Source organism: Leptonotus elevatus, chromosome 3 (genome assembly GCF_054856555.1).
Source record: "Leptonotus elevatus isolate MCC_2025b chromosome 3, RoL_Lele_1.0, whole genome shotgun sequence".
Lineage (NCBI taxonomy): Eukaryota > Metazoa > Chordata > Actinopteri > Syngnathiformes > Syngnathidae > Leptonotus > Leptonotus elevatus.
Genome location: NC_141241.1, coordinates 10155686 through 10182239, shown reverse-complemented (window position 1 = coordinate 10182239; position 26554 = coordinate 10155686). Strand labels below are relative to the sequence as shown.

The window sequence follows — 26554 nt, the reverse complement described above, 5'->3', positions numbered from 1 at the left end:
ACGTCATTTTTTCAGATTTTTCAGGAAACACAAAAAATGGAACCGTTTGCCTCATGAGGAGATAATTTAGGTAAACCAAAAAATAACAGTGACGTGGACAGGGAGGATTCCGAGTTACAATGGTAATGCTACTTCCTATTTGAGTTGTACCAGGCTGGACTCCACTGGAAGACTGTGATCCATGCTGAAGCTTAATTGAATCCTTAATTATTCAATTGACCCGGCAGCTGGTGATCAGTGGAAATGAAGCATGAAGAGGGTTTTTTAATAAAACCTGTTATCCTAAATTATATAAGCAATGTCAACTCAAATGAGCATTAGCCGGGCTTGTGCATGATGCTAATTAAAACAGCAACGAAGCACACATCTTATTAAAAATCACAGTTTAGTACTCGCACTGTGTAAACCGCACGTACCTCCTGCCGTGTGCATGCCAAATACTGCTAATGGAACACAACTAATCCTGGCCCGGATCCAGGACCTACAAAGATTAACACGACTTCAACCTGGCGTTGTGCTATAAGATAGTTGAAAGAACACTTGGAATTCCACTGCAGTACCAGTAATTTTCCACTTCACAGTAGCACCACGAGAAATAGTGCAAAACACTGCAAACTGAACACATAATTCGGAACAAGCCACACTAACAATTACAAACAGCAATGGAGCACAACAAGGGTCTCAGGCCTTTTCGATATTCCTGAAAATATCCGGTTTTCGCGGGACCAATATAGACCCTTCTATCTGACTGCTTAGCTACCGCTTCGCCTCCCGGAGGACAAGCCCCCCATAACAAATTAATGTAGAGAGCTTAATTTTCTGTGAGCGTTTTCGTTCACCATAGCATTGGTCTCTGAACTGTTTGACCTATTTTCTAGGTCACACTTGTTGTTTTCTAATTCACTCGCATTGACGCCCTGCCCTCCACCGCAAGGGGCGCATTTAAACATGACGTCACACTCGAAGGGTCTATTACAGGTAGCATGTGTTCAATTTGACTGACGCGCTGCGTGACAAATGGATACTGGTGTATTTGACTTACGACGTGTGTGACCTGAACATAGCTAATTAGCGGGAGAAGACACGGAAAATAATGCAAATTAGTGGGATTAGGACAGCCACAAGCAATAGAATGTTTTGTCACGATACGTTAGTGCCAGACGTACTGTTTGATGCTGAAACAGAATGGAATGTGTATATAATGCAATGTAATAACACAAGAAATATGACATCCCGTTCTTTCGTCTGCCTTTCACCGACCGCCATTGTTGACGTCACAGGAGTTCAGATTCATTCCTGTATTTGTCAACATATTTGATGGAGCCTTTAGAGCTGTAGTAGTTTTCTTGTTTTTGTTCCTTTTTTTTGTTTTTGATTGTTCACTATCATCTCCCAGGCATTACTCGCCCTGAGAAGCCATCAACCCTGTCAAATAAAAACTTTTATCTCTTAATTCTTCCGGGGACTTAAACCTTTAAGACCATCCCCACCCCTCAAGTTCCAGTCCCCACCCAGCTTAGTTGACTTTACGAGTCCTCATCGGCTTTATCACTGTGTAAACAAAGCTAAAACAGTGCCCTCTTGGAATTTTGGACGCCACACTTTTACAAGCGTAGATGGGATTTGAGACATTGATTATTGCAATGATTGCAGCAATGTTCTCCTGATGGAGGTGATGGTATCACAGGGACTTGAGCACTGATGAAGGCCAGATGTCTCTTTCGAACGCGGGCCAATAAGTGCCATATTTACTTGTATCATTTGCTGTAATTAACTTCCCACTGGCATGGTAATTATGCAGTCCCCTCCTCCCCCTCGTGAAAAGTTAGAACTCATCAACGGATTGGCTCACACTTTGTGAAGCAATTTAGAATTGATATTCCCCCTTTTCTTGCATTGTAGATCTTCACATGCATCTAGAAATTACAATTCCCTCATGAGAGTACTGAGATATTCTGTAAAAGACCCACAATAATGAGAAATTAATGAAAAGAGGGCTGTAACTCCCTCAGTATCTACATGTAAAAGTGTCAATGCTTTTATTTACCTGTACTCACTCACCAACCTACCAAATGTGGCGGAATTTCATCAGTGGCAGTTAACTCTGTCACTCCCATTAGCCACTTTGGCGGGTTGAATTATAGATTTACAGTGGACCCACACATACTTGATAATGGCATATTCACCTATGATCAGGGGATAATATATATATATATATATATAATTTCCTCCAAGATTTTCAATCAATAAATAAATTGCCGTACAATAAAAGAGGCTATTGGCAAGTGCCTGTTGTAACAGCATTCATATCCATATTATTTACAATATGGAGCATTACTAGCAATGGTTATCTCTTAGCATTAATGCTGATGTTAAAAAATAATTTGAATCAGGTATCCCTCAGGATTCACATTTTTAAGATGCACAATTGCACGAGTATGAATACTATTCCGTCAGAATTTCACTTGTGCTATGAAACCTGGCACATTGCCTTGGGAAAGGCACATTATAGCATTAATATTTCAAGTCTAGCGCTTTCTTCCAGCTCCTCTTTTTTAAAGAGCCTGCAGGACATTGAAGTTAACTGTTTCTATAAAATGCTCAAACCTGCTGTCTTTGTTAAACGTCTCCAATTGCAGCCATTAATATTTACACATCTTCCATTTGCAAAAGGTCACCAGCTTATGAGAGCAGATGGAGGCCAGTCAGAACGGCGCAAAGTGAATGCCTGTTTGAAGAAGGAAATGGCTAAGATTGTGTTACAAAATAAGGTGAGCAAAATCATAGTGCCCTTCTAACACAATAATAAATACTTAGCCTAAACAGTAAATACCACTATTTGGGTTCTTATGGGAAAATACATCCCCCAGTATTTTTTTTTTTTATGCAAAAGTGGAAGTCAACTTTAAATATTTCTCCGCAATAACATGTTATATGTGACCTCACTAGTCTAAACATGACATTCTGATTAATATTACATTTGTGGAATAAGAGTTATGAAGCAAAATCCATCCTTTTTTAATCCATGTCAGGGGCGGCCATTTTTCCACTTGATGTTGACTGAAGACGACATCAAAGTTGCTCAGGGCTCAGGCAACGACCAATCACAGCTCACCTGTTTTCTGAAGCACCCGTAGTTACAGGTTGCTAGTGGAGTTAGCCACCTAGCCGCAGTTAGTTCGCCGCGAGTGGCCAACTTTTCACTTTTTCTTGGCCAAACTCGCTCGTTTTGTCCCATTCATCCCATTCCAGAAGCTCACCTGTTTTCTGAAGCTGAGATATGATTGGTTGTTACCTGAGTTCTGAGCAACATTGATGTCATTTTCAGTCGACAACAAGTGGCAAAATGGCCGCCCCTGAGATGGCTAAAAACAGCTGTATTTTGCTGCTTAACTCATATTCCACTAACACAATATTAACCAAAATACCATATTTAGTAGTAGTAAGGCTGCATAGAAAATATTATTGTCCAAAAAAAATTGGGGGTTGACTTCCTCTTTTAAAATGAGGTCTGTGCTCTAATTGTTGTAATTTGAGCTGTATATGCAGCTGTTTCATGTTGTTGTATTGTGGCAATCTTCACCTCTTCGACCCAGACGTTGGGCTGAGAGACATCCCGGAAGCAAACCCGAGTGGCACGAACTGGCACATGAACGCGAGTGGAGGGCCAAGAGAGACACTTGGGTGTCATGCACAACAGAAACACTGGAGAACATTAATAACACCACTTTGACTGGGCAGCTGAGAGTCGCGCACACGTGGAAAGTGCCACTCTGGCAACGAGAGCCACTGTTGGTTGATGAGCCGGCAAGGAGGAGGAGGAGGAGGAGGAGGGACACATGCCAGGATTCCAGGTACAGATACACATGTTGGCAACCAAGAAGGAGACACTCGAGGAAACAAGTTAACACATGGTGGAAACAGCTACAGTCACACTGTGGCCTTTTGTAACTCCGCCAAGGATTGTGTATTCCTATCTTTCTATGCTTTTCCATGGACAGTCGAGCTTTGGTTAGGTAGGAATCCATCCCAGGGGCGTAAAAGTAGTACTCATTATACAAGGTTTAGAAATTGAGAAGAGTGCACAGAAGCATTCAAATATATCATGCTCCATAAGAAGGCATGCTTAGTTACTGACTTACAGTTTTTCTATTGATGGGTTTATATTTATGGTCTATAAATGTTTTCCATACAAATATTTACTGTACTGTAATTCTAACTTTACTACTGAAGTTTGTGATTTAGCGTTCCATCATAGGTATGAATTCAGGTTAGGTAGTCAGAATGCAACAGCGCATACTGTGTATTCTTTAGTTTTTGTTCCCGTTTTTTTACGAGTTGAACTCAAAGATTTAAAACTTCTTCCACATACACAATATCATTATTTGTCTCAGATATGATTCACAAATTAGTCTAAATCTGTGAGCACCCCTCCTTTGCCGATATATATATATATATATATATATATATATATATATATATATATATATATATATATATATATATATATATATATATATATATATATATATATACACAAGTGACACTGAGTCCCACAATCCAATGATAAGATGACATCAGTTTCTGGAGTGATGTATAAAATAGTTGAAGGAGAAGTGAGTGTCGGACATTACAACTTGGCATTTGGGAATTGCCTTCCACACAAGTTTTGTCCGGCCTCTGTTATGTCTCTCATACTACCTTGGAAGCCGTAAAACTGCCGGGTTGACTTCACCCCCCCTATTGGCTTTTATTGGCAGTGTAAAAGGGCCTTTAGAGCCATTTTAGTTCAAACTACTGTAATTCTCATATGGGGTCTGGCTATTTTGGCCTAAATTCTGGCTTCAAGGGTCATTCATCACGATGTGCCCATTTCAAAGATGTTCATCCATCTCAGCAGGGTAAAATATCTCGTAAAATAACCTAGCGTCATTATAATTCCTTCTTGAGTCTTGGAGGAGGTAGATTGCAGTCCACACTCCCAAAATGCTTTCAACTGCCGCTCGCGCCTTCTTCAAGGGAATTCTAATATATCAAATATTTATAATATATTATGAATTGTTAGTCGCATGCGACCCATCTCAGGCCTTTCTATTTGAGATGAAAGCCACGCTATACAGTAAATAAGAATCCAGCCCTGAGCTGAACTTTTCTGCTTGAGCTTGAAATGAAAGGTCGCAGGTCGGCCGCTCGTCTTGAAGGCTTTTTAGTCTGGTGAAGTGGTCGTAGGGACATGTGGTTGTACGGAAAGCACATGGTTCTTTCAGAGGAACACATTTCTTAACAGGGATGACAGAATGATAATTGCCTCACGGTAACAATGATAGATTCCAATGATAATTGTTTTCATGACCGTTTGGATTATGGAAGAACACTGTGATCAAAACACTTTAAACACGTTATATACACGAACAAAAAGTGACTTACCACATCCAAGCCACATCTGCCTATCCTGTTTTATATGATCTCTCTGAACCAGAAAGTAGCCTGCTAACAAACGAATAGATGGACGTATGAACGTAATGAATGTAGCGTACTTATTTTTTTCATTGTTGTTGGAAGAATTTTTCTCTCTTTGCACTTTCAGATGTGATAGAATACAGAATAATAGTATTTTTTTTTAAAAGGTAATTGTCCATGAACAGACATAGCCTGCTAACTAACAACGGATGGACAAACATGCTGCTGTTGTTTTCACTTTGGTTGCATGAATACATTTTTTTATTTTCCATTCCATTCACAATAGTCCCCCCAATATTTACCTAATTTATGATGCCTTCATCCTCACTGTACCAGGAAGTACCCCACTAATTAATGCATTGACATTAACAGAGAAACGAACGTATGCACAGATTTTTCTTGTGGAAAGTGGAAATTTATATGTTATGTGAGTTAATAATGATTTGATAGTCATTAGTTCAGTTTGTAAATGGAGGCCAAAATAGAGGCTACTGTAGTGTAATTCACATGAGAATAGCACAGGCATTCGTACAGCAGAGATTGCATTAAACTTGACGTCACTTCATGCATCTCTAAGCATTGCTTTTCCTGCCTCCAAAGGAACTGGGCAAATGAATTATAAAAAAATAAAAAATAAAGTAACATCAAACATTCCATTAATTAATGGCAAACTGATAGCAAAACCCAAGTGAAAGAAAGCAGCAGAAAGACTTTTCGACTTAAAAAAACAAAAGCAAAAAAAAAAAATCATTCATTATGATGGCTGTGAACACAAAGACTGCATTAGGCAAAATCCCCTGCGGACATACATGCTAGATAAGATTCCTTACATCCCCACCCCCACTACCCTTGAGGAATAACTATAAAGACAAGATGTGTTTGTGGCTCTGAGCAGTCTGATTGGTTTCTATGAGATGAAGACATGTCACCAGGAAATAATTGTCAAAATGTGGCCACATTCAGTTTGCAGGTAAATGGAGCCTATCCCTGCTGACTTTGGGCAGTAGGCTGCGTACACCAGTGTTGTCATTCACAAACCTTTCGTTCAAAAATAACAAATCTTTTCAATGAAAGTGAGTGAACGGGTCACTTCCTGAAGTGATTTGTTCTGTTCTTAGTTCATTTGAGCTCAACCACATGCATGTCGTCAATCTTCGATTTAGTCAACGAATCTTTTGAACAATTCTTTTTAATGAACTGATTCAGTTCACTTAAAAGAACTGTCATGCCCATCACTAGGGTATGCCCTGGAATCATCCTCAGTCAATTGTAGGGCACATATAGACAAACAACCTTAGTAGTAATGGTAGTCGATTTGTTAAAAGTAGCCTTATACAAATGACAGCATCCTTGACAAAAACCTCTTCCTCACCCTACAAAGCTCTCCATAAATCAGCCCCCATTTATCTCTGCAACTTCTTGCAGGAAAACACTCCCTCCGGAGCCCTCCGCTCAACCTTTGCTGGTCCCCACGCCACACCTTCTTTTCGCCTCAGCACCTTGGGCGCCCGACGTTTCAGCTGCTTGGCATCCAGACTCTGGAACTCTCACACCCCACGAATAATGCAGACTGACTCCCTCATTCAAAACCTAAATCAAAACGTATCTGTACAAACTGGCACACTTATTCTAAACAACCACTTGCACTCATTCGTGCTCGTTTCGGATGCTATGCGCTTTTTAAAGATAGTTGTCGAAACGTCTTGTCTGTTAGTTGAGTGGTTCTGGGTTTGAATTTTGGCTCAGGCTCAAGGAGTTGGTATGTTCTCCAGGTACTGCGACTTCCTGCTGGGAAAGGGGACTTTGTTTTGTAGTATTTGTAGAGGTTTGTGAGGGGACAGAGACACATAGAACACAAATGTAAGAAATGACCAGAACGCTACAAAATAGTTTTTTTTGTGTAAAGAGGAAGGAAGGAACACAACAAGTAACTGCTATGACAGGATGGGAGAGGATAGGGCACTAGGGCAGGTTAGGACAGCGGTAGTGCTATAGTGGGAGCGGCTATGCAGTGGCAAAACACCTCCAGGGACTTTGGAGTGCAAAAGAGAGGACAGTGTGGTGACTTGACGTAATCATAAAGGCTAAGGGGCATGTAAACATGCAAGTCATCGAGTGTCCATAGTTGCCGTGTCAGCACAATGACAATGAGAACATGCAGACTTGACTTTACCCTATCCAAAAGGTGAGCCAGGTCGCCCGATCCGGTCGAGAGGACACAAGCCTACGCCCAGGGACCAGGAAGGGTCTGCCATCCCCACCGAGGAACACGGGGACTTGTTTGTCTATATGTGCTCTGCGAATGACTGGCGACCAAACCAGGGTCTCGAAAGGCAGCTAGGATAAGCTCCAGTTGTCCCACGACCCAAGTGAGGACAGCTAAAATATTACGAGATGGGCTTCTGTTGGTGTGTTTGGCCCGTCACACGTGTTTGCTCGAGGGCCGTATGACTCCATCCCGCAACGGGCCAGCATAATCACAGCATGAGAGCAGTATTTATCACTTGGAATAACTGTGCACCCCTCTCCTGACACTGGAGCAGACTTTATCCCTCCAAGCCATCTGCACAAGAGAGAGCACCATGCACCGAGTGACCATAAAAATCCAACATTCACCCGAGCATGTAATATAAGACTCTCAACCATGGAAGGGATTATGTATTCTGGACGGGGCTTGCACGCAGAGTTCTACGCTGAGATTTAGCGCCGATCTTCAAGAGGAACCTGAGCAAATAATACACACACTCCATCAAGCCATTATCCTTGGACCACACAGGGAGGCGTAGCTCCACATTTCATATTAAAGGGAAAATCAATAGTTCCCCCGAAGGAGGGTTACAGCCTCTAATAGTACTGTACCTCCACTTTACATCACAGCATTGTCACCTTCTGACTTTTTTGTTTTGTTTTGGATTTTGCATTCACAAAACACCCAGGCCCAGTGGTCATGTTGTTAGCACATTCGCCTCACAGTTTGGAGGTTGGGGGTTCGAATCTGGTCTCCAGCTTTCCTGTGTGGGTCTTCACTGTCCTAACTTGTGAATGCGCATGCAAATGCTTGTCTACGATCACAGTGTACCTTACCTCTCACCCAAAGTTACCTGTGAGACTAATTGAGGATAAGTGGTAATATAAAATGGATGGAAACAGAACAGAAAGTGTGCCTTGCATTTTTATAAGACACTATCTAAATTTCTTCCTTAAGAAATATAAAAAATCAGAATCATGAGGTAATCATTCGTTAACGTTTGCAAATGATTGGTTACAAATTACTGCATTTCAGTATGAGTTAGTATTTGCTCATCATGACTTCATCTTAGCACGTCCGCCTCCCAGTACAGAGGACGTCATATCGAGTCCAGGCTTCGGCCTTCCTAGGTGGAATTTGCATGTTCTCCCCGTGCCTGCGTGGCTTTTCTCCGGGTACTCCGGTTTCCTCCCACATTCCAAAGACATGCATGGCAGGTTAAATGATCACTCCAAATTGTCCATGGGTGTGATTGTGAGTGTGGATGGTTGTTCGTCTCTGTGCGCCCTGCGATTGGCTGCCAACCAGTTCAGAAGCCAACTGGGATAGGCTCCAGCGCCCCCGCGGCCCTCATAAGGACAAGCGGTTAAAAAAATGGATGGATGGAGTTAATCATTAATTAATATTTGCAAATTATTCATAATTCTTCAATAGTTGCAAATTAATAGTTCATCATGTGTTCATATAGTATCTCATCATGACAAGTTATTAGCCAACAATTTGTAAATTATTTATTTCTAATCTTTTAATATTTACAAATTATTAGTTTGAGTTCTCATGACTTCATCTTTAATTAATGCATTACAGAAGATTAACTAACAATTTTTATTATAAAGAGTTACTTAAAATTGACTCTTTTTTTTTAAAATATTGAATAGAACATTAATGAATTAATTTCAGCCTATCCCAGCTGTCAATCAGAATCTGACTACGCACATCTGTCTTGACTGTTTGGCAGTGCGGTAGTTAGGTAGGCGTGCAAACTGCAAACAACTCTTATCTCTAGTTCATTAAAACATGATTGGAATATTTTGAGGCTAAACAGTAACACAAAAAATGTGCACAATCTCTAAGTAGCAACTGTTTGCTGCGAGCAATCTGTTCCAACAACTTGTGGAAGATTTCAGCATCCCACCCACTTAGAAAGAAGCATATTGGAGCACACCAGGATCCACATTTCATTTTTACTGTAGCTATTTAAAGCTGTCCAACCGAGACCACAGCCTCATGCGTGACCAGACAGTGACTTTGTAAGGTCAACATGCGTACAGGAAAAGGTTGTAGGATCCAGTCTGCGTGGTATGAAAGCCTGTTCAAGCATTTGGAAAATGGGATGGCCTGGTCTTTGGATGATTTCCTGCTTGCCTCAAATTTACAAGAGACATACATGGTAGTTCTAGTCTACATCTTAACTTTACTCATCCATTCATCCATTCATGTTGCAGGCCACTTAAAGGGACATTCAGTGATCATTAGCGCCATCTAGTGGTGAACTAATAATTCATTCATTTAAAAAAAACGACTTTATGTCAATGGTATGCAAAAAAAAAATTATATCGCATAAACATACTTTTTTAATATAATTGTAGATTTAGTCATCTCTAATTATATGACATGTCTGTAGTCTCACCTTGCTAGAGCTGCCGCCATCTTCCTGCTACGGATGCCCAAAAGACAACTTTGCCAATGTAGTTAGCCCGGGTGGTATTGCATAAGTGTCGGACCCAATGGGTTTACCGCAGTTTACCTTCCACACCTGGGGCCTGCAGGTGGTCGTCCCTAACTCCCGTGATTCGGGCCCGTCGCTTGCCACTTTCTGCTTTGCTCTTGTTAGCCACTTCATCCAATGGCTCTGACTAACTCCCGCTAGCCACTCTTGTTAGCTGCTCCGGCTTGTTAGCCACTCCATCCAATGGCTCTGACTAACTCCCGCTAGCCGCTCTTGTTAGCCGCTCCAGCTAATTCCGGCTCAGATTATCGTTTGTTCACGCAAAATAAGAATTGGTGGCAGGAATGGAATATTGGCGTAGTTGTCATTGTTATAAACGGCACACAGTTCCTTTGCACAAATCCTCCATACGTTGACGGCTTTTTAAAAGGATTCAACATGCGCGAGCAACGCTGCGACTGGCTATAAGGCTAATTACAGCCTTGTGGGGGCTTTGCTTATCATCCGCACTGTTTTGATGTGTGTTGTGTGTGTGAAATACTCCCAACACAGCCTTTGATGTAATTACTTTCCAAACGGCTCCCCCTCCAGCCAATATTCCGTTGGAAATTCTCAGCCTTGGCTCATTTGCCACGTCACTGGAACACCCACGTTTGTCGCCGGCTCGCCTGCAGAGAGCACACATGCTCGTACACCCACACTCGCGCGGACAGCATCGACAGCAACAGCACACACAACAGGTGCACTCAGCACTGAAATATATCATCAATATTCCTTGGAATGAAATCCAAGTGGTTCAGGATGGGAGGAGGGAGCTCCCATGACAACATGAGGTGTGTTCCATGAACACAATAGCATCCTGATAATTCATGCTGACAAAAACATTATGACATTATTTTTCTTGAATGATGCATTGTTTACAATGACTACTTTAATTATGTTATATTGTAGACTTTATTCCAGTTCTCTTAATGTATTACACATTTACGCAAACTGCATTTTCCCCCTGTATTATTTTTATGTGAGAATATTTCATTAGAATTTTCACAAATTAAGATTTTCTTGTACAACTAAATTCTCATGAAAAACTAAAGTCTTTGTAATATTATAAATACAATTGTGTCTCCATCCTAATATTACCCCATGCTCAAATATTTTTTACTACTAAATAGAGCTGTCAAACAATTATTTTTTTAAATCACATTTTATAATTTTGATTAATCACGATTAATCGCTTAATTAAAAAGGCTTTTTATCAAAACATTTTGCCGGCGAAATTTGAAGAGCACCTGTTATGTGTTAATTCTTTCCGCAGATGTCTTCAACATCTTTTGATCCACTGCACACGCTCATCCTCCACTTTTTCTAATCAGTTAATTACTTGCATAATAATAATAAAAAATGACCCCAATAGTTTGACATGAAAAAATATTCTAAATGTCATAAGCAAACATTTATTAACATTTTTAATGCATGAGTTATGTTTATTGCTCAAACACAACCTGTGCTATCTTTAACATAACCATCCGCTGTCAAGCTAAAGAATCTTCTGTGGTCAAAATTAATAGTGTGATTAATTAATCATTAGGCGTTAATATAATACATGATTAATGCAATAATTTTTTTGTGATTAATCAGTGAGTTAACGCTTTAACTTTGACAGCGCTACTCTTAAAATTAAGATTTTATTGCTCCCAAATACTATTTTTTTCTTGTAATATATAACTTTAATTTTCAAAAAATTAGCATTTCCCCCTCATAATTTTACAATTTTAATCCCAAGTGTTTTTTTCCTCATTACAACTTTGCTCTCATATTATTATACATTATTTGTCTCCTAAAGTAATGATTCTTATTTTTTTTTTTTAAATAATAATACATTATTATTTTAATATTGCAACCATTCTTGTAATGTGTTTGTCAAGTTCTATTTTCTAAATATAACTTTTTCCTCAAAATAATAATATTTTTTTTTCCGCATTATATGCTGACAATAAAACTGGACTACACTGAACACAGTATGATGTCTGTAAAACAAAAAACAAAAATACAAACAAACATAGTAGGCTCTACAAGAATTTTTGCATTATTTATAAATGTATGCAACCTTTAAAGGTGATATTTGTCAACACCGGTTCTCGGGGATGCGCATTTCCATAATGGTTTGCTCACAAGGACCTTTACATATGGAGGCCGCATGCATTTGTCACCCATTTTTTTTCTATTCATGACTCCAGCAGAAACTTGCTGTTGACACATTTTTTATTTTATTTTTTAGTGAGCCTCATTGCAACAACGCGGCGAGGACGCTAATGAGCAATAGCGTGCTAATGCATCCAAAGTCACGTCAGGGCACTCTTGTCATAACAACTTGTTTGTGTAAGTCACGCCATTAAAACTTACCAAATTAGTTTTTTCTCTCTTTTTTTCCCTCTTGCTAATAATACTGTACAACTCTTGGTCCAGAACCGAATAGATTTCGAGCGAAACGAGAGGCGGAAATTGTCCGAGTGCAACGTCTGGGAGCTTGTCATCGGCGTTTTGCATATGACGGCTGGCTGTGGGGCCTCCGACCTCGCAATCCACCCCAGCCGACATCCTCAGACAGGTCATCTTTTGTCACGCATGGCGACGCCGGCTCATTAAAGTCCACGGCATCGTTAGCGGGCGGCGGCGTACATCACGCCCGAATGTGGCACTGTGGACTCGCTCGGGGGAAGGAGAGAGGAAATAGGGCTCGCTAATGACGGCCGCGCGCAGCGTATCGATCGAGGGTATCCGCTAAGGCAAACAACTTTCACTTTAAAATCGAAATGGGTTGCCATATGGAGACCGGGATTATTATAGTTTTGGAATTTTTGTTGTTTTTTATTTAATTAGTTTTAATTAGTGTTCAGGGTGGTTCTGTTCGTTTTTATTAGGATTTTTTTTTTTTTAATGCTTAGTTTTAGTTTGTTTCAGTATTAGTTTTTTTTTTTTTTGTGTGTATTACTTGTGCGCAATATTTAATAAACACCATTGTAAAATGAAAAAAAGTAACACATTTCTAAACTAGCGTTGCATTTCGGCTGAGTTAAATGAAAAAGTAGGCGAGCCGAGCCATTGGAGCCAAAAGTTGAGCAGGCAAATTTGTCACACTTTAAAACGTCATTATTCCGGTTAATATTGGAAAAAAAACAACAACTTAAAAACACATTTAAAATCATCCCCAAAGGCTCATGTATTAAATGAATGACCATAGACTAAAACAAAGGACATTTTCACTATATAGTTAGTTTTGTAAACATAAAATGTAGTTTCAGTTATTTTCGTTTTTTTTTAAAACATTTTTGTTTTAGTTTTATTTTGTGAACGAAATCGCTTTTTGTTTTAGTTTTTCGGTTAGTTTTCGTTAACTAAAATAGTTTTGATGGATACCAGACTTTATCCCAGTTAACAAAATGTAGATATTCAGAAAATTACACATTTTCTCTTAAAGGTGCATTGTGCCGTTTAAAAAGGTCATATTAAAGCTTTTTCTACACCATGCATGCTCCACCAATGAGTACGAAGAGCCCTGACTGTTTTATTCTGACTGCACTTATCAGCTTTTATCTTCCTGTGTGCGGGCCCTTGCACACTCCAGTTTCTTTGGGGAGGGGAGGGGCGGAGTTTTTCTTACCTCATTTGAAGTCATGTCTTCGTTTGTCAACTGTGGCTGTCGCTTTAAGGTCGTGCACGTACTCGCACGCGCACCATGAACGAGCCTGACAGATGCTGCAGTTACGCTTTGGGACAGAGGTGGCAGCCGTGAGTAAAAAAGGGACAAACTGCACAAAGATCCTAAATTTCAATTTACAGATAATTGTTTAAATTTTGTAAAATGAAAAGTTTGACTTCTCAAGAATGATTTACATTTTTTGGGAGCCTCAGCACGTCCGAAAACTCACCAAATTTTGCAAGTTGCTGCAACGATTTGCAAGTTGCTGCTGAAAATGTATGTACTTTAGGGGTGACCAAAACAACTCCCTCAGTAGGGCCCCCGGGAAAGTTATAAATAATTAGCCCACCAGTTTTCACTAGTTGCCATGAAATAGCATGGACGTGTCTATCATAACAGAACAAGAAACCTTGGTCCAGCCATTCTGGGTTTGTATTTTTACACCCTCCTACTCGTAAATCCAAGGCAGATGAACAAAGCGAGATTGCCAAGCTTTTTTTGACTTGGCCATCGGATGTGAGCGGAGTATGACGTCAAGGTTTAATGATTCCCCATGAGCGCTCATTCCTCCGGTTGTGGCGGTCATTGGGAGTGAGCAGTTGTCCTTGAGAGTGTGTGTGTAGTCTCTATAATTTGTCAAATGTTGTTACTTTGATGCTGATGTGCTTGGACGTGTTCATCAATCATCAGCCATTGTGGAGCTGGCGCTAATATGCTAACGAGCCATGCAAATACCAATTAAGACTGCGTTGCAGCATTTTCTTTAGCGTCATCTTCACATATTTTATGTTTGGGTATTGATTGAGTGTGCGTGTGTGATCGCGCATTCGCATTAGATAAACATTTGACCATGATATTTGATATTCTTGATAAAAAAGTTCATGCATCATTGGTATTGAATGGTATACAATCTTTATTGGGGACATCAAAGAACATTTTGTGATAATAATGATGAGAGGAAAAATACTTATCCTTTTAACTCATTTGCTCCCAAAAACTAACAAATTTTCTATTTTAAATATCGCCATGATCCCAAAAACGTATTTATACGTTTATTTTATTGTATTTGTTTAATGTTAGAGCATACAGAAAGCATTGATGCAGCCTCTGAACTGAAGAGGTCGCTTAAAGCAATGGTAGTTATTACAAAAAATGGCCAGCAGGTGGCAGCAGACTATAAGAAATCAACCAGGGCCATGTTACTAACAAGCTGATTTACCCACAGTTCTAAACAGATTTGGGAATAATGATGAAACTTAGCTATATTCTAATGCTAATTGCTGCAAAACGGAAACGGATAAAAATATACTTTTTTCCTGATGAAAGAAGAGACTCTAATCTTTCTTTTGGCAGGTTCATGTTTTTTATAGCAATAGAACACAATATTCTGTAGGCCTTGCAAAATCAGTCAAAATCCAGTAAAACAGCCGGGAGCGAAGGGGGTTGCTTCAGTGAAAATGGCTGGGAGTGAATAAGTTAAAAATGGAATTGTATTCGTATATTTTACCTTTTCTGTTAATATATTTCTATTGATTCTGTTTCCTGATTAAAATTGAATGCGTACAATTGAGGATGTATTGGCGGCATGACACTTATTAGCACATTAAAAATCCACAAATTAGCCACGGGGTTCAAAGCATGTGAAAAAGGAATCGATTTATAGTCCGGAAATTCTGGTAGAATTCGTTTTTAACTTCTCTTTTCACGTGCAATTCATCCTTTGCTATGATTTTGAGCAGCACAGCACAGCACTCTCATCTCTATTTTTACCCTGTCACAAAAAACAATTTCCAAACTTTTTTTCCACTGCCCACTTTTATGAAAAGCCACTAAAATGTTTGGTAACTACCTTGTCTTTATGAGGCGCACTCTCTCTGTCGTCACGTCCCATAAAAGAAAATATTGACATTGTCTGGGATTTTTTCATTGGATGTTTCTCATGGATCACGCTCATCTTTTCACAGCAGACCATGGCGATGTCTGTCTTGTAACAAATAGTGTCGTGAACATTTTTTTTTTGTCCTCTTCTCAAATTTGCACTTTCCCTCCCATAATTTCTCCACTTTAACGGTGATTTCATTTATCAACTCATTCACTCGCAGCCATTTTCGCTGAAGCAACCTACTTCGCTCCCAGCTGTTTTACTGGATTTTGACTGATTTTGCAAGGCTCACAGAATATTGTGTTCTATTGCCATAAAAACATGGAACCTATACCAAAATAAAGATTAGTGTCTCTTCTTTCATCAGGAAAAAGTAAAAGTATATTTTTATCTGTGTCCGTTTTGCAGCAATTAGCATTAGAATATAAGTTTCATTATTATTCACAAATCAGTTTAGAACTGTGGGTAAATTAACTTGTTTGCAACATGGCCCTGGTTGATCTCTTATATTCTGCTGCCACCTGCTGGCCGTTTTTGTAATTACTACCGTTGCTTCACCCATTCTCTGCCGTTCAGAGGCTGCATTAAAACCTTCTGTATGCTCTAGCATAAAAAACAACAACTTATAAATACATCTTTTGGGACACTTAAACCATAAAAATAGAACATATTTATACGTTTTTGGGAGCAAATGAGTTAAGAGGGCGGGGGTGGGGGTTGGGGTTAAAAGCTGCCTGGCCATTTGTGGAAAAAGCTAATTGTGATTAATCACGTTTTGGAAAGCTGAGTTAATTTTTACTGGCCACACCCAAGCTTGATTACCTCAAGATCTGTTCACTTACCCCAAGAACACAGCAAAAATAAAAATAAATTAATAAAAAAATGGTCACCAAGAAGACAACATCTAAAGAACTACAGGCCTGCTGCAATTAAGGTTACTGCGAAGAGCGCAAATATTTTCCCACACATTTTCATAAATAATCACACACAGGAGCTCTGTCGTCATAAACTACGCCATCATTGGACAGTATCTCACTCACTTATAATCATGATTATTAGTATGATATCTGCAAGCTATTAGTACAAGTCCATTCCTGTGAACTGCGCTACTCAAGCGGCTCTAAAAATCAATCCAAAGCATATTGCTGATGCGAAAGCATGTGGAAGTAGATGATACAGTATGGATTTGCCAATAAGATCTTGCACATCCATTAGCTCTCTCTATCAGTAATGGACATCTTCACACGAGCGTGTAACATGATGCTAATGTATAACGTTTACAACAAAGTCGAGGTACTACAACAACAAAGACATTTTTGTCCTTTTTTTTCCACCGGTTGTTGTATGTCTAATAAGGTAGTGAGGTTTATTGTCCTCTTAATTTCCCTAAAGCAATAAAAATGCTGAAATGATGCGCTAACGGCGACACATTTGATAACATTAAGTGCAACTCATTTTGCTAACTTTTTCGTCACAATGACTAGCGGACGAACACAAGGGCGTGGAGGGACGTTTGACAGCCCCGAGGCAATTTGTCAGGCGGCGTTCTCCCAACATGGCCGCCGCACTTCACACAGGAAATGATTCATCTGCATCCTGCAGCAGCAGAGAAGCCCCCGAGCCTCCGAAAAATTACCGACGACTTATCTGGCCAATAAGTTCTAATCAGACAGCTGCCGTTTGGCGCACTGTAAACAAAAGTAATTACAGTAGATGTGATGGATGGAGAGAATAAGACGCTTTTGTGCGTGCTCAGGAGCAGCCTGCTGCTACTCTGTGGAGCAGAACACTTTAATTAGGGACGGCAGCATTCAATGAGCCTGACCAAGCACATGTTGCTAAAATAAGACTCTGCCTATTCTTTACTTCACTTTGGGCTACGCGTTCCCTGGTGTCCCTCACAAAAACATCACTTTATCACTTTCTAGGCTCGCGCAGCACTTTGCAAACTCGGGGCAGTCGACGCTAGCTATCTTGCTGGCCGGTCGACGTGTCCGTCGTTGCAGACGGCAAAAAGCCTTCTGAACATTTATTCCATATCCTTGATAAACAGCTTGGGTTTATTATATACTAGTACACTCTAAAAACAGTTGGGTCAAAAGTAACCCAATTATGGATCAAGAATGGACCGATCCCCTTTATGGGTCAATTTGACCCAATTTTCCGGGTTGTTTTATACAAAATAACCCAATTTTTGGACCCAAGTAAAGGATCTGACTATTTATGAGTTGTTTTACACTAAAAGACCAATTTCTTGACTCAAAATTGGGTCAAATTGACCCAAGTAGAGGATCAGTCCATTTTTTACCCATAGTTGGGTTATTTTTGACCTAACTGTTTTTAGAGTGTAGTGAGCACATTTACTCTTGACTAGAATGAGTTTCTTTCACTACTAGTGCCACTGTTGGCCTACTAGAACAACCTTCAGAAAGATATTTGTGTATTTATTCAATATCCTTGCTAGCGTATTTCATACACAAGGTAACTCAATGTGATTTATAAGATGAAAAGCATTTAAAAAGAAAGCAAAATGACTTTTAAAGATAAGTACAGAAATAAAAGACTGTACATTGCAAGAATAAAATTGATGTAAATTCTTTGAAAAAGCTCAATCATAATCATTGGGGGGGGGGGGGTTAACCTGGATTTAAAAACATTCAGACTTGCTAACTTGTTGAAGGCTTGTTCCATTTGTTTGCAGCATAACAGCTAAATGCTGCTTCACCATGTTTGGTTTGAACTCCCTACCTACCCGTACAGTAATAGGCCAACTTTGACATTTTCGTAGGACAACTACATGATACTAGTCAGACAAAGCAGTGCAGTACTCCTAGTGAAATACTTGATGTTAACTAATAGAACTTGGGACTTGTAGCACTACACAATATATTTTGTAGAGTAAATTTTACTCTGAAAAAGACTATATTCGGTCCTAGTCTAAACAGAGTGAACTTTATACTTGTAAGAGAGTGTTTTTTTTTTGTATTTTACTCTCTTCCAAGTGTAAAGTTAACTCTGTTTAGAGTGGGACCGAAAAAAGTCTTTTTTTTTTTGTAAATTTTACTCTACAAAATTGACTGTGAAGTAGCACACAGTTGTCAAATAGTGTTGTTTTGCCTCACTAGTAACATAGCCGTCCTATATTATGCCAAATTTGCATACTGATGATGACACAGAGCTTACCAGTACGTCAACCTCGAGAAAGATGTCAAAAACATATCTAATAAAAGCTTGGAATGCTTATGGAAAGCCGGTTGAGTATGAATTGCTATCAAGTATAGACTGACAGACTAAAAATTGTCATTAGCTGGTTTCACACTCATTGTTAATTCAATCACTGGCCGGTCGACAGGTCAATAATTTCAGACAGCACAAAATCCATGCGCTCATTCACTGATATCACAAATAATTATTCATACAGTCATTGGTCAACTCACAGTATGTTGATTGTTAGCATTTGTGAAGGAAGTGTTGACCATTAAGGTATTTGTTTTTTGGTAGGGTTAGGGTTATCCGTGGCTTCCTTCTTGTCCCGGACCTGGCTGGAATTTAGACAAATTGTTGTGTTTTCACATGTCAGTTACAAAGTAGCACGAGGCCAAAACACTGAATTGAAAATCCAGAAATTGCGGTCCATGTCGTCCCACTTGTGATGTTGTTCGAAAAGTGAGTCATGTTGGTGTTTCTGATGTGTAAATGAAGGAATTGATGGCTTCCGCTAGCAAAACAAACGGACATGATGCAAACCACAGTCAACAATTTCAAAGGGCGCCCTCGACCTACTTTGTCCTTGTCTTGTTTTATGGAGAGAGCGCGAGAAAACTACGTCTTTGTTGTGACAACAAATGATCCTAATAATATTTCAAAGTAATGTGAGTAGTAGGCACGCACAACATTTTGTCTCTGCATCCTTAGTTTAGAAAAAAATAAGAAAAAAATGATGCTGTAGGTTTGCAACCATGTGACCTGACGGCGCGACACGGATATGCAGAGGATTACGTTTTCATGACATGACAAGAAAAGGCTTTTATTTCATTGAAAGACAAACATGCAGCAATGCATAAAAGGTGTAAATTGATCCACAACGGTGAGTTCAGTCTTGAAATATACATGAGAGAGCTTGTTCTCGTGTCACAAGTCATCGACTCAGGATCACAGTTAAGTCCTTGTTGGTCTACGTACTAGCAGGTTGATATGGATTTGGTTTGGTGGTCATATTAAAGGCCTGTAACGAGATTTAAAAAAACAAACAAAAAAAAACACACCAGTGCCTCTGTATTTGTATAAGCCATTAAAAGTACATTGTGAGCGTCAGACTTGAAAAGTGGAAGTCACGAAAATGTGCTCGTCGTAATATAGATGGCATGTAAGCTTGAGACAAAGTGCAAATTCTGCAAAAAATTGCGTGGGAATGTGGAAAAGCTGAATGCTCATAGCTGGATGCTAAGATTTGAATGTATGTACTAATTGAAAAAAAATTATGTGAAAATGACACATTTTTAATTGCAGTTAAATGACAAATGAATAAAAACAAAACTTGGGATTTAATAATTTTAGAGAAATTATAATCCATTTCCTGATATTATACTCAATTGGTATCGAACCGAGGTTTGAACCCAGGTTCTCCGTGGTGGCAGGCAATTGCTCTAAGCACTGACCTAACTTGACTTGTTCAAATTCATGGCTAATGGCGTATTTATTTTTGAAAAGTGACATCTGATGCTGAAAGCTAACATGCATTTAATCATTTTTCAGTGAAATGCATTTCCTGACATAGTAGTCAGATGGTATACATGTGTAGCACATAATGGCTATGGACATATTCGCAATGTACAGAGGTGGGATTCGAACCTGTGACCTCCTGGTTACTGGACAATGCACTTTTCCAACTGTGCCACAGAGCACTATCAGAGATATCAGTATGTATGAGAGTGGGTGTGGAAAGTGGGACTTCAATGTTAATCCCATTGAAAATGAATGAGGAAAAGTTGATATTTAACGTTAAATTGTGCGAATACTGCAAGTAATGTGGAATCAGACGATATATACCAGGAGAGGCGTGAATTTTTGTAGCATGTTGAAATTTGAACGGTGTAAATCGGATGTATTATGTGGGAGTTTTTGCACATCAAAAAAGTACCTGAACTAGTAATATGTATCATAAAGAATCCGAATAACATACGTGGGAATTGCTTTTCAGCATTCCCACAATTAAGATTTAGGGTGGACTAACACATATCATCCCCCGAAAGATTCATGATGCCTACAGCAGCTCATTCTTCAGAATATGAAATCACAGCCTTAGCAGCACCGAACCGGGAGCTTCTTTGGCTTTTCCAATGAGGGAACTTCCTGTGAATTCCAAAGCAAATTCAAAGCCCGAACGCTTGTTTCAGAGCGTCATAAAACAGCGTGCTTATTAGCAAGTTCAGTCGAAAAAGTATCACTCCGCCAGTTGCATTGGCTGCTTTATGCGCCGCTACATCCTCTGCATACTAACTACGCTATCAGGACTCCTCGGGGGAAATAAAAAAAACCCCGTTAAAACGCCGCTCCTGAAGTGGCGAACAAACCCGGGCAGATCGTAAAAATGATGCAAGGGCCGCTTCCGGCGAGCTGTTTTTTTTTCTTTCCTTTGTGGTGTTTACACGCGATGTAAGTGGCCATAGCCAAACTTATTTACACGCACTTTAATGGCCTGTGATGGAGAATCCGCCGTTGCCATGAATAAACTATTTGCACATTGGTATTCGCTCATGTCCCCGAAGCTGTTTCTCGTTATTCCCTCATTTAATTGCAATGGCTTCCTGTCAGCGATTAGCACGTCGCATTGGAAGCACGCACGCCCAAAATGCTTGGAACCGCTTGCCGACCTCAGGTGTTTTATTTGTCCATTCGAATGGGCGGAGGGAAAAAGTCGGCATTTCCTAGTACTGACGGTATTAATTATTCTGTTGTAAATATAGAAGAGTGAAGTGTGCGCGCCATTTTTGAATTATAGAAGAAAGAGCACACACGGAATGAACTTGAAATCATGAGTTACTCCCCCAAAAGAGAGGGTTTACTTGAGGGAGGTGCGAGCACGGTCCTGTATGGAATTTAGTTTGACCCGGCCTGAGGCGTCGCATTGTTCTATTTGCTCCAACTTGCCTGCTGAGTTTGCTCAGTTTGTCAGTTTTGGTCCCAAAAAAAAAAAAAAAGAACTGTTTGCAACGCCAATATGGTCCAAGTCAACGTGCACAATTATTTGTACGCCGGGACCCGAACCAAGTGAGCTCACACTGACGATATTCAAACATTAACATTCACTGTCAGCTTTTGGCTTGAAAACTCATTTTCATTCAAGAAGTGTGTTGCGTTCACACTCGAGGAGACGTTACTATCAGGTGTGAACAGCCTCGGCGTCTGTTTGTCTTTCAGATGAAACTATAATTAATGAACGTACAGTAAGAGGCTAAATTGAATGAAAATGTGTCCTTCACGAGTCGTAATTAGAATATAGTATACTTTTACATTGCGTGTTCTAAAAATACCGAAAACTGATGCAAACTTCCTGGTGTTTATCTGGTGCCATTTAAGAACGTCAGTTGTGGTTGCAGGTAGTGATCTGCTAAAAAGTGTGGGAAACATCAAGACTTGCTTTCCCGTCCTCTAATCCCTCGCCGCCAGTCTCCGAATAAGAGCGCCAGGCGACCAGAGCAACTATAGTCGCCTTTGGGCCCGCAGCCACTAATCTGTAATTTAATTTCCAGCAGGCCATGAGGACACCCAGCAAGGTCAAGGGCTAACTGTACACACAGCCTCTACGCATGGTTTAGCTCAGGGACCGAGGTGTGTGCGTGTGTTTTTGAAGCGGTGTTTACCTCTGGAGGGGGGGGGGGTGTCGTGCTTTTCTCCTCGTTATGCAAGGTAGCTATTTCGCTTATGACGACAAACAAACAAATCAGAGGAAATCCATTATTCACGACGTGTTCAGGATGAGAGCGAGTGCGCAAACGGCAGGATTACACCGAAAATAGAAGCGTGTGAATTTGTCAAGGCAGCAGAGATCTGCATGGACATGCAATGACAATTGTTGGACTTTCGACATATTTCGGTGTGCGATGTGTTGACTTGGCAGCTGCACGTTCTCACAAGGTTTTGGAAGACCGCCATTAGGGAACTTTTAAGAACAATGGCTTGGTTAATCAGGCTTCAGTACGTTACGGAAGAAATGTCCCTAGCGCGAGTGCGCCCTAAGTGTCAAAAGTCTCGGCACCCACCGAGCGGAATGCTTCGACATGCAGAATGGTCTCAACTCGGAAGACGCGTATAGCGTTAGCTGGCTTATCAACAGTAAACGTCTGTCTTACATAACAGCGTCTATTTACAATTGGCGGCTGTGGCAGGACGTCCCAACCTTGAGCTGTCGTCAAGGCTTTCTCTTCACCTCTTGAAACCAGCTGGCCACCTTTGCAGTTGATGACGATGGAACATCAAAGGCTAATGTAGCAACCATGTCAAATCAACAATTTATCAATTCGATATCCATTATGGGTTTATCTGGAAGGAAAACGCACAGTATCAGTAAATCATTTCATTGACTAATTTGGCTTAACTCCTTGGTCAGCCTATAAACTATTCAGTAGTGATGGGAAAATGAAGCTTCATGAAGCACTTGCGATACTTTTTTTTTTTGTACTCCTCTAGATGGTGCTCTTGGTTTAAAAAGGTTAGTCAGTGCAATGGAAATGGATTAAAAATGCCACTGTATCTTTAAATCAAGAGTGCCATCTGGAAGAGTAAAAAACAACAAAACATCGCAAGTGCTTCATGAAGCTTCATTTGTCCATCACTACTTTTCAGCCCATCCTCATACTTGTTTCAAAATCCAAACAACTAGCATCAATTAACATATTGTCTCGATTGAGGAAAAAATAACGAGCCAGGACACACGATCACAAATGTACAAATGATTTTTCGCTTTGTGTCTTTAATGCAAATAGGCACAATTTTGGCATTCGTACTTTGGCACAGACACTCGTGAACTTGTAAACGTGTAACGTGAATCTCCATACAGCTCATCGACAAGATCAAGCATTCCGCGCCGGCTGAAGTCTGCTGTTCATTGAAAATTAATGCGTTATAGAAGGCTGTCGGGGTGTGTCCCATGCACCATTTGCAGTTTGCTGGAGCTTAGCCGGCATTCAATTACAATCGCCTCCACTTCCAGGAGATAGCAAAGGCGAGAGAGAGAGGGAGGGGGACGGGGGGTTGGGGGGTTGGTGGGGGGGTGGTGGTAGCATACGCTGACAGATAGCAGTTACCCGGGCGACAGACACTAATTAGCCAGCGCGGGAGTAATGTCGGAGACCAGCTCTTTCTGGTGTTTTTAAAAAAACAAAAACATTCTGTCTTTTGTATTAAAAAGGGCCTACTGTACTCCTGATGGTCTTCCATTGATAAAAATAAAATAAAAATAAAAAGGATGGGAGGGTGTAAGTACATAAATGGCACATGTTGTGTTGATGGCCACTCGAGGAAGCATCACACGTGAAGGCGATGACAACGACGATGATGATGATAGACTTGCCGTGCCCGTTCGCAGAGGACGCCACAGTCAGTCAGTGAGGTTGATGGATTCTGAGGATTGGGGTGGGATTACCCGTCGTACTCTTGCTGCCCGGCTGAAACTCCTGAAAGAAATGAGGCGAAATTTAGCGGATTAGCTTTGATTCTGGTCACAATGAGACAGAAAATGAAGACATACTTGTTTATTAAAAATGTCTTACTGCTTAACATCACATTATACATGTTATTTCTTAATCCCTTGTTATTTACGGGGGCGAATCATATCATTTGGGGAAAACGGGTTTCATTCTCGTTTCAGCACTTTCTAGTTACCAGATCATATATCATTTATTGGATTACTATTCGTCGCCATTTGGCGGCGCCGATCGACCCGAAAATGAACCGACCATTCAGGAAACTCATGAAATGAACATGGCGCCTCGTGGCCTCTTTCACTATCCAAGTATTTCTAACATTTATCAGCTTCTATCTGAATGCGTTTGGAGGTTTGACATTTTGGAGCTCTTAGCAACACCCTCAGGGTTTGGCATCAAGCCAGCCGGTCCGACACGTAATAGTCAGCTCAATTAGAAAAGCGGGCATCGCTGGCGAATAGAAGTATTTCTGTAGTTCCTGCAAATCTCGCTTCAAACGGGCGAAGACGTCTCCAGCTTCCCCCGAGTGGGCCTAAGCCGCTCAAAGTTCCCGTATATCTAAATCAAAAGGGATCGGTGACGGGTTTAGACAAGCACAACCAAAGTCTTAATGTAGCACGCCATCTCCTGTGCAATGTGGCAGAGATTATTAGCCTCCCTCGCTGCACTTAACGTTCACCATCCCGACTCGGAAGCAGAACGAAACCCTTGCTCTCCTCGTGGCCGACTGTTTTCATTTAGGAAGCCATGCATGCACGTCCCGCTGAATGACTTGAATAATGTATCCGCAAAGACGTACCTCCGAGCTCCGCTAAATGGCATAGTTAATGCAAAGGGTTTAATGAAGCCCGGAGAGTGGTTTTCTCACACTGTGTTAGGAGTGAGGCCGCAAACGGGATTCATTGTAATGATGTGGAATCTGTGTTTTATTCATAATTACGCAAACAACATTTTAATTTGCTGATATTTTTTTTTTAAACTCATTCACTCCCAGCTATTTTCACTGAAGCAACCCCCTTCGCTCCCGGCTGTTTTACTGGATTTTGACTGATTTTGCAAGGCCCACAGAACATTGTGTTCTATTGCTATAAAAACATGGAACCTACCAAAATAAATATTAGAGTCTCTTCTTTCATCAGGAAAATAAGTATATTTGTATCTGTTTCTGTTTTGCAGCAATTAGCATTAGCATATAGCTAAGTTTCATCATTATTCACAAACCTGTGAAAAGAGCTCGGAGCAACATGACCCTGGCTGATCTCTTATACTCTGCTGCCACATGCTGGCCGTTTTTTGTAATAAATAGTAAACTACCATTGCTTTAAGCGACTTCTTCAGGTCAGAAGCTACATCAAAGCCTTCACTATGGTTTAGCATAAACAAACAAACAACGTATAAGTGAAGGACAAAGTATTTAAAAACATATTTATACGTTTTTGAGTTTGGATGAGTTAACAATCAATTAAAGGACTGTTATGCCGGTATTGATTTCAACGACTTGGCAGTTCGAATCCATTGAGAATTTGTATGCCACTTTAGAGGAGTTTTTGTTCTTTCATCAGTAAAAAAAAGTACATTTGTATCCGTTTTTCAGAAATCAGCATTAGAATACAACTAAGTTTCATCATTTAATCAGTTAACCGTTTCAACTGCTGCTGCTTGGAGACTTGTTTAACCCATTAAGCTGAGAGCGCTCTGGCGCCCTTTTTTTTACCTTTAAAGCTGGTAGAGTGGATACGTCATTTTGTTTCGTTTTGACAAATTCTTGGTCTCTTCGCCGATGAAATGCATCAGAATACACACGAGAGGGTGACGTGGGGCCTCGTAGCATGTCTTGGAATTGTATTCGAGCATTCGTGGCTGACGCAGATTCGCGGCAGTTATGAAATAAGCGGCGGCGACATTGTTAAGAAATATGTAGTCAATGAGGATGTTGAAAATTTTGACGGCTTTCTAACGGAATGGACGACAAATGGTTGAAGGTAAATATAACCACAGTTGTTTGTTGATTAAAAAAAATATATATAAATTGAAGGCTTATAATAATAATAATCAACTTAGGTTTGTGTGAATGCCACAGGTGTTGAATTTCCAGGAAAACGGTTTTCGG

The 26554-nt window shown here is 40.3% G+C and overlaps 1 protein-coding gene and 1 long non-coding RNA gene across 4 annotated transcripts in view; one reads left to right on the top strand and one right to left on the bottom strand.

Moving 5' to 3' along the window:
* Window positions 1-26554, top strand: part of LOC147176898 (uncharacterized) — a 58127-nt gene that overhangs the window by 11119 nt on the left and 20454 nt on the right. The window contains exons 3-5 of one of the 2 annotated variants that reach the window (XR_015094316.1): window positions 2674-2771; window positions 3597-3854; window positions 6886-8419. This is a non-coding gene — a long non-coding RNA (uncharacterized LOC147176898). Of the gene's footprint in view, window positions 1-2673; window positions 2772-3596; window positions 3855-6885; window positions 8420-26554 lie in introns of those variants that run through there. The other variant, XR_015094315.1, reaches the window with a different exon arrangement.
* cd276 (CD276 molecule) overlaps window positions 23677-26554 on the bottom strand; it is a 75152-nt gene continuing 72274 nt past the window's right edge. For both annotated transcript variants that reach the window (XM_086070638.1, XM_086070637.1), the window contains exon 8: window positions 23677-24414. The gene's annotated coding sequence lies outside the window, so the exon portion shown is untranslated. The remainder of the gene's footprint in view (window positions 24415-26554) is intronic.